Genomic DNA, 9,731 nt, shown 5'->3' with positions numbered 1-9,731 from the left:
TGGCAGTGCGGGGGTGCCAGCGGTTTCTTAGTGCAGATTTGCTGGCTGTGTCGGCAGTGCGGGGGTGCCAGCGGTGTCTTTAGTGCAGGTTTGCTGGCTGTGTCGGCAGTGCGGGGGTGCCAGCGGTGTCCTCATTGCAGGTTTGCTGACTGTGTCGGCAGTGCGGGGGTTGCTGGCGGTGTTCTTAGTACATGGAATGGCAGTGCGGGCAGTGTTCTCAGTGAAGGGTACAGGCAGTGTCGGCAGAGCGGGGGTGCCAGTGGTGTCCTCAGTGCAGGTCTGCTGACTGTGTCGGCAGTGCGGGGTGCTGTGGTGTCCTCAGTGTGGGAGTGTTGGCAGTGTGGGGGTCGCTAACGGTGTCCTCAGTATGTTGGGCAGCAGTGCAGGAGTGTCAGCAGCGGTGGTGTTGGCAGCGGGGGATTCGGCCAGTGGGGGTGTCGGCAACGGGGGTTTGCCAGCGGTGTCAGGTGGCGGGGGAGGCGGGCGCACGGATCGCTCCGGATTCCCGGAATCTCTGACATCATCTCTAATAATTATACATTGAAATATTGGATATATATTGGTATTTTTGTATATAAAGCATTACACAAATGTGCATTGTATTGTTGATGTTCAGCACAACAATACATGCCAGCAGTCAAGAATTGGACATTTAAAAAGCATAGATGTCATGTTGGACATAACACAAGAGCATGCAGGAGGGTTCACAATGCAATGCGGAGGAGGAAACATTTAACACTGTGTGATACAAGTTTACAGAAGTTGGTTCTTGTAATATGAATGTTCAGTAAAGCAGCAGGAATGGTTTGTTTGCTCTGAGTGATTTCGATGTATGAGAAGAAAAGATCGTTACAACATTGTACATAAAGTGATGCTAAGCAGTGTAGTTAGTATTATTTATATTTCTTACCTGAGTTTAAATGTACTGTATAGAACTTTCTTACAGTGCCCAGTGGCAATTCAGTTCAACTTCAGTTTTAGCTCCAATTATATGGATTAAGGAGATGCCTTTGTAAGCAGGCTTGCCTACAGTAGTTACGTAGCGATCAAAAACATCTACACAATTACAGTAGCAATACCAAAGTCATGAACATGCCAGCAATGCAATATAATAAAACCATTGTGTTTGTGAATATACATGATAGATAGATAGATAGATAGATAGATAGATAGATAGATAGATAGATAGATAGATAGATAACTATAGTAATTTTTATAATATTTCATATATTTTCTAAGCAGATGAAGTACTTACCTTTTTACAAACATAAAAAACAGGGAGAAGGGGAAAGAGGGAATGTAATTTGAGCATAGGATTTTGTATATTTAAATATGTATAAGTGATTATGAGGTAAAAAGAGAAATATGACAATCCACAATCGTAAATTTCAAACCCTATTGCGGGTATCAAAAAAGTATATATCAGGTGTGGAGGTGCTCCCCTTGAGAGTACAAATTGACGTAGTTAGGGGAAGAAAGAGAAAACTCTCTTTTTCAGGGGCACTTGGGTATAATGATATATAGTGAGAACGATATATGATAATAAATAACTTTTATTGAGTATACTTTAAAAATGCCAACAACAAGTCTGAGCCCATTAATATGGCCCTAACATTTGAAAAAACAGCCGTGAAATATCGACAGTAAAAACAAACAAATACAAAACATGAAAAAGACATATAATTACAAGTATGGTAATATATGTCAATCGCAGGTTGTTGTGAGAGGCAGATCGCACACAAGCCGCCTGTGAGGTTACCCAGGTACTGATAGATAGTGAGGTACAGATAAAATTCAACTACTCCCTTATGTGGAGTCTCCAAAACAGCAGCTGCTGTGTGCCATTATACTATATCATTGAATGGCACATGAGCATACTATTAGGCACCCCCAGGGTAGGGAATAAGTGTAATGAGTATCTGCTTTTAGACCACGTTCAAAAGAGGGTCCTGGTATAAATAGTGCCGGAGCCTCTGATGGCCGGACCCCAATGAGAGTACTCATAGAAATAATATACAATAAATAGATTTAATAGCACAGCATAAGATCGCAGTCTGTGCTGCTGCCAATCATATACCATAAGGTAGTGGTGAGTGGTGGGAAACCCAGATCACGTATGCAGTGATAAGAAGAAAGAAAATAAGTATAGCTGCAATTTGGCTAACATAGAGTGAGTAGAACTCTGTTGCCCTTAAGGTATTGCAGGGTCACTATCTCATCTCAGTACTGTGTAGCCGCTAAGTGCACTGGAAAAATGAATATGAAGAAAGTACCTGGGTGCTCACATACAGGGAGCTGGTGTAAGATGGAAGAAATCTGCCACAAGAAGAGCCCAATGAATTAGCAGGTTTACCCCATGAATCTAATTGGGACGATGACATAAGAAAACTTAAACTTCTACTCCAAAAACAAACAAGATCAAACTGGGAGTTAACTACGATAGAGAACTACCTGAAGCAAAAAATTGTTCCCCGTGGTTTGAGACCAAAAATTTTTCCCACTTTTGAACTCGCCACCAACTCTCTTAAAAGTGATTGGGAAGCTTGCCTCCTCAAATGCTCTCAGGAGCTTATGAACATTCTACTTAAACATAATCTCCTTATACTAGAAGAATTAGACAAAGAAGTTAATGCCCTGGGCAAAACACTTGAACAGTGGGAAAAAGATACCAGATTTCAGAGATCCTTTGAAAAAATTAAAGAGGATCTAAACATTTATGAAGAAACCTTTATAGAAAGAAAAAAGAATAAATTCATCAGAGATAAAAGAGATTTCTCTCAAGGCAAGACCTAACATCACCACCTCGGAGGACTACACTCACTTTTTTAGAAGAAAGCAGGAGTACGCAAGGTTTCCGTACAAAAAGAGGAAGACGAGGAGAAGTAATAAGAAGGGGAAGAGACCCAAGGACTTGGGACTCCCCCATACCCCAGAGAACATCGTCCAGAATCCGCAACAAGAATTAGAGGTGACATCTAATTTCAAGGTTATTAATCTGTCATCAATGCGCCTCACTACTACTGAAATGGAGGTGCTAAGTAAGGGACTGTCCTTCTCTCCCAGTAAAACTTTTAATAGATTAACATGGGAAAAAGATTTGCGTCTTTTTGGACGCAAACTATTATTAAAAAAAATTTTTCCAACACAGATAAATTTGATTCGATGACAGTTAATATACAAACTCAAGAGTTACCTCCTGGTGATAATCTCTCACCCTTTCACACAGAGGAAGAAGTACTGGCTCTATTGGATTTAGAGGAATTTATGGAGGCAAATGAATCCCCCAACAACCCTACAGAAGTGCAATCTACATGAAGGAACATCTGCAAAAAGAAGAGTACATTTACACCATCCTATTATATGTCCAGAGGTTAAGGTTTTCCTGGACCTAATCTCCAGTGATATGGACAAATTACATAGTGACGAAAGCACTCTTCATTCTAGAGACAATCTAAATCAGAATGAAAGACAAGCACTCAAAATAATAAACCAATGGGATGATATACTTATCAAACCCTCAGATAAAGGGGGAAACATAGTCCTCTGGCCAAAGGATATGTATTTAAAAGAAGCCTATAGGCAATTATATGACAAAAATTGTTACAAACAAATGATCTTCAACCCCACAGAATTGTTCAACTTACTATATCACAAACTTGTCAATGGAGCTTTTAAAAAAGGCGTTATTACCAAACAGGAACATGCTTTTCTACTTGTGGACAAACCCAAAACACCTACTTTTTATATGCTACCCAAAGTTCACAAGAACATTAATAACCCTCCTGGGCGACCAATCGTTTCTGGAATTGGGGGTTTATCAGAACAAGCCAGTATCTTCTTAGACCAACAACTACGGCATCATGTTGATACCTTACCATCCTATGTCCAGGACACTAGGGACATCCTTAGAAAGATACATGATGTACAACTTGAAGAGAACCAATTATTGGTCACTCTGGATGTGGAATCCTTGTACACAAGTATTCAACATGACATTGGCATCTCAGCAATTCGATAATTCTTACAAATGGAGGGGATGGATGAGTTTAAGGAGTTCTTACTGGATCTATTGGAGTTCATCCTCCATAAAAATTTCTTTACATTTGATGACAAGTTCTTCATCCAAATCCGAGGAACGACGATGGGTGCAGCATGTGCACTGCCATACGCCAACCTGTTCCTCAGATGGTGGGAAAGGGAGATTGTCTTCAAGGAGAACAATGAATGATTTACTAGCCACATAACCACCTGGCTAAGGTACATCGATGATATTTTTATGATATGGCAGGGAGATGACAACGATCTACTTACCTTTATCCAGGAACTAAACAAGAACTCAATAAATTTTAAATTGACATATGCCTTTAGCAAAGATGATGCCACCTTCCTTGACCTTCACTTGTTTACTAATGAGAATGGGCACTTGCAAACGGAATTGTTTAGAAAGGAAACAGCTACAAATAGTCTTCTTCATTGTAGCAGCGCCCATTTTCCACCAACTATCAAAAATTTACCTAAGGGTGAGTTCCTCAGACTCAGAAGAAATTGTACAACTGACGAGACTTTTTTGCAGAAAAGTCAAGACCTCACTGAACGCCTCCTGTGCAGAGGCTATAGTAGGAAAATGATTAAGAGGGCCAAATATTAGGCCTTTAAAACCAACAGACAAACCTTGATCTTCTCAAACAACAAACCCATAGAAACGAATAACCAGGTACGTTTCATTACAAATTATTGTAATGAGTGGCAAGAACTTCAGAAGATTGTCACCCAACATTGGCATATTTTACTCATGGACGATGATTTGAGAAAATCTCTGGAGAATAAACCTACTTTTAGCTGGTGAAGATCCCAAAATCTAAGGGACAAATTGGTCAAGAGCCACTTTGTAGGAAATCCCAGAAGGCAGATGAAATTAAAAGGTACTTTCCCATGTAGCAAGTGCAAAGCCTGCAGCTATATTACCAAAAAGGATAGTGTTATCAACAGATATGTCCAGAATATCATGTTAAGACAATTTATTAACTTAGATGCTATGGGGGTTATATACTGCTTGGAATGCAGTTGTAACCTGAGATATATAGGCATGACAAGTTGCATTTTTAAAAAGAGAATTTTAGAGCATGTGGGGAATATCAAAAATGCAAAAAGTGATCTTACAAAAATGAAGAAACTTACATCTGTTGCTAGACATTTTTTGAAATATCATAATGGAACAACACAAGACCTGAAAGACTTTGGTTTAGAACATATCAGATTGGGCATCAGAGGTGGTAACCTGACTAAAATATTACTTCAGAGGGAAAGTAACTGGACCTTCAGACTTAACACTGTGAGCCCGAATGGGCTCAATGAAATGATTAAATACAATACTTTTCTCGGAGACTTTTGATATGATGAATTCTCACTTACAAGCAGATATGGAAACCCTAATTTTGAGTCTAATTTATACTCCATATAATGTCTCACCATATTACAATTTTCGGTATCCATTACTGTAGAAAGGACCATTTCTTATTTCCATATATATATATATATATATATATATTTTCTCAGATGATTTATTAATTCTCTCTATATATATATTTATACACATTATATATAATTTTCATTCACTATTCCACCTTGTCTTTTATTATTATTCATATTATTATTATTTCTATTATTTTTATTATTTTCCTTCTATTTTTAATATTTTTAATTTTAAATTTTTTTAATTTTTATCTTTTCACCAATATTGTATTATACATAACTAACAAGATTGCATATATCATCTACCTATAACACTTCAGTTTCTGGTCACTCATTTATTAACCTATTTATTCATCTACATATTATTACAATTATTTTTATTTTTATTTTCAATTAATTGCCTCACATATCTTTTGGTATTACCTTACTTAACACCTTGGCCACTACCTATTTAATTGTCACTCTTATCTATTAGTAACACTGTCTATATAATTTTTCAGATTTTTTCTTATTCTATACTTATTTATTTTATTTTATTTTAATTTATATATGTATATATACATCAACTTTCACCCTCAATATCCCTATAATTTTCTATAATGATTATAGTACACATATTCCTCCAAATGTAACTGTATTCCATGCAAATCACTAATTATCATAATTCCTTTCATTCACAATTGTATTACTGAGGCCAGTGAATAGTATGTGCCTCAATCAATAATTACCATTGCTGTAAGTCAGATTACTTATTTACAAGTCAGGCTTTCCACTTAAGTCTGGAAGTCTGATCGTTATAAGCTTCATCTAAGTTAACTCCTCCCCCCGAATAACTCACTCTCTCCTGTTGCTGTGGGCCAATAGAGAGAGTGAACACTTGGACCTATTAACAAGGGCATTATACTTGTGACACACAGCAGCCGCGCTCTCATTGGCTGCTACACAGGTTAAAGATCACCTGTGTATTTCAGCCCACCGGCATCTGACTGAGGAAGCAATAGTGAAACGCGCATCTCAGACCCGCGAATCCGGCTGTGTACAGGCAGGATTCTCCTAAGCAGCACACTGACAGGCTCTTCTTGTGGCAGATTTCTTCCATCTTACAGCGGCTCCCTGTATGTGAGCACCCAGGTACTTTCTTCATATTCATTTTTCTAATGCACTTAGCGGCTACACAGTACTGAGATGAGATAGTGACCCTGCAATACCTTAAGGGCAACAGAGTTCTACTCACTCTATGTTAGCCAAATTGCAGCTATACTTATTTTCTTTCTTCTTAGCACTGCATACATGATCTCGGTTTCCCACCGCTCACCACTACCTTATGGTATATGATTGGCAGCAAAACACAGACCGCGATCTTATGCTGTGCTATTAAATCTATTTATTGTATATTATTTCTATGAGTACTCTCATTGGTGTCCGGCCATCAGAGGCTCCTGCACTATTTATACCAGGACCCTCTTTTGAACGTGGTCTAAAAGCAGATACTCATTACACTTATTCCCTACCCTGGGGCAGCCTAATAGTATGCTCACATGCCATTCAATGATATAGTATAATGGCACACAGCAGCTGCTGTTTTGGAGACTCCACATAAGGGAGTAGTTGAATTTTATCTGTATCTAACTATCTATCAGTACCTGGGTAACCTCACAGGCGGCTTGTGTGCGATCTGCCTCTCACAACAACCTGTGATTGACATATATTACCATACTTTAAGGGTCATTTATTCTTGATTTTTTTATTATTTTTGATTTACTTGACCTTGTATAAATAAGCATCAGCGTGTACCAGGAATTTTGTTGTGATACCTCACCCAAACTATATTGAAGACACATTATCATTAAGATTACTTTTTTCTGAGGAGCTTTTTGATGTCTATGTGCTTGCTGCATTTTTGATCAGCCATTGTGCTAAAATATTATTATGTAGTCATTGGACTTTGAGACTTTTCTTTGTGGTTTTGGTCTCAACACTATATGAGATAGAGAATTTGAGACCAATTTGTACTATTTCACTCAGCTTCACACATTTGTGTTATTTATTGTAATTATATGTCTTTTTCATGTTTTGTGTTTGTTTGTTTTTTACTGTTGATATTTCACGGTTGTTTTTTCAAACGTTAGGGCCTTATTAATGGGCCCAGACTTGTTGGCATTTTTAAAGTATACTCAATAAAAGTTATTTATTATCATATATCGTTCTCACTATATATCATTATACCCGAGTGCCCCTGAAAAAGAGAGTTTTCTCTTTCTTCCCCTTTTTACAAACATGTTTGATTGTTTATTTTCTAGATTTATTTAGCAGTAATACAATTATAATTACCCTAGGCTCAGAGTGACTGCCGGATTTTTTTATTTCCTCCCATATTTATCATTGTTTATATTTTGCCATTTGACGCCTTAACTTATCTCAATTTAATATATCTATATATGGTACAGCTATACAATTAAGATATTTATTTTGAGCAATTTGGTGGTCTTTGCCACAATTATTTCTTCCAATTGTTTATTTAATTTTACTTTTGTGCAGATCTTTTTTGTGTATCTCAGTGTTATTTATAATAAATGTTATATTTTATTACATTCATATAGATTGAGTCCCCAACAAGCCAGGAGTATCTTTCTCATAATTGATATAGAGGTTGACACAATTGTTATTTAACAATATTGAATATTTAAGTGTGTAGTGTAGTGTAGTGTATTGTAGTGTACTGCACAGAATAAAAACAAAACCTTCAAGTCTAACAGAAATAATCTTCCCTATAATCATTCTGCATTCTTCAATTAAATTGGAACAATGAGGCGTTGGTTGCTGCAGAATGTTCTTTCTGATTTATAAAACTAAATGTGCCAGATGGCACTTATTAAATGACGTTTTTTTTTCAGAGAATACAGTAAATGTGTTTTGATAGAATATAAGAGCCCCGAACCAATAAAGAGCATAACAAGAAAGAATAAATTTTTTCAAGATGAATATGATTTGAAGTAATGTTCTTTCGTGAATATGCACAGATGAATGGGAAGACAGAATTCCCCCAAAATGATTAAAAGTAAGTTAAGGAAGGTGTTTTATTTAATAAAGAAACATTTTAAAAGAAAAACTTTGGTAAATAACTATGCTATATGCAAATGACTATATCTTACTTAAAAAGTAGTGCTTGAATTTTACTTATGGTGTTTAATTAAGGCAATGAAGTTACTTAACAATCTGTACACTGTATATGCACAGACCGGGTTATATAAGTAGCTCTCTGGCGTTATTACATTATATCAGTTGTGAGAGATGTAGAACTGACACCATCTCCTATTGTGGGGTGACAAAGTCCAAAATATCAGTTCCCCGCTAAGTACTAGGCCCCAACATGACACACCAAGCCCCACTTCCTGATTGGCCTGTTGCACCACAAAATTTAAAGCAGAGATGACCATCAGTGGATGAAACCATCAAAGGCTCCCAGCTGATGGTTTCATATCATGGTACCATCAATGGCGACCATCAATGGTTAACCCACCGATTGCCATCTCTACTCCCTGTTGCTGGTGACTGGGACGCAGCATGAGGTGGTGGTCATGGTGCGTGGACCAGGATGTAGTTATATGACCAGCGGTCGCAAGGCCCCTGGTCACAATCCCGACATCGGAACACCTGTCATAATACCAACGCCAGAATACAGAACGCCGTGGGCCTGATCGAGGTAAGCACGGGCGCCCGTTCTGTTAGCTGCGGGGAGAGTTAGGTTTAGGGCACCCCAGGTGGACTTAGGGTTAGGCACCCCACCCAGGAGGGTTAGGCTAGGGGAAGGGGGGTTATGCTCCCCAGGGGGGAGGGCACTGATTTTAATAGTAAAATAAATAACAAAGGATTGTCACTAAACTTTCTTTACAGGTAATTACAATACTTTCTTCTGATGTTAGGCCACAGTACCTTTAGTTTTGTGTATTTTTTTATTATTATGCTTATAGTTCTTGAAATAGGAATTTCCGAGTTGTAGGAGCAGATGTGACTGAGCATACGTGAAATGAACTAAGTTAAATCATTTTAAAAATGAATAGAATAATCAGTTTCACGTATGTCCCTTTTGGACATATCTTCAGATTTTTCGCATTGCACATGTAACTACAGGCAAATCAGCTGTATGCATCTTAGACGCATCTCCCTTGCGGCTATACAGATGTTACTACGCGCCAACTGGGCATATAGGGCTGATGTAAATATCCGCATTTATTTCTGAGAATGCAAAGCTGCCGCAT

The 9,731-nt window shown here is 37.8% G+C and overlaps 1 pseudogene; it reads left to right on the top strand.

Moving 5' to 3' along the window:
• Positions 1-4,141: 4,141 nt before the first annotated feature.
• Positions 4,142-5,392, top strand: LOC148518418 (uncharacterized; annotated as a pseudogene).
• The last annotated feature ends 4,339 nt before the right edge of the window (positions 5,393-9,731 follow it).

Source organism: Taudactylus pleione, unplaced genomic scaffold, assembly GCF_031769625.1.
Source record: "Taudactylus pleione unplaced genomic scaffold, aTauple2 ptg000201l, whole genome shotgun sequence".
Lineage (NCBI taxonomy): Eukaryota > Metazoa > Chordata > Amphibia > Anura > Myobatrachidae > Taudactylus > Taudactylus pleione.
Note: the sequence above shows the minus strand (reverse complement) of the source record. Positions and strands in the feature narration are given on the sequence as shown.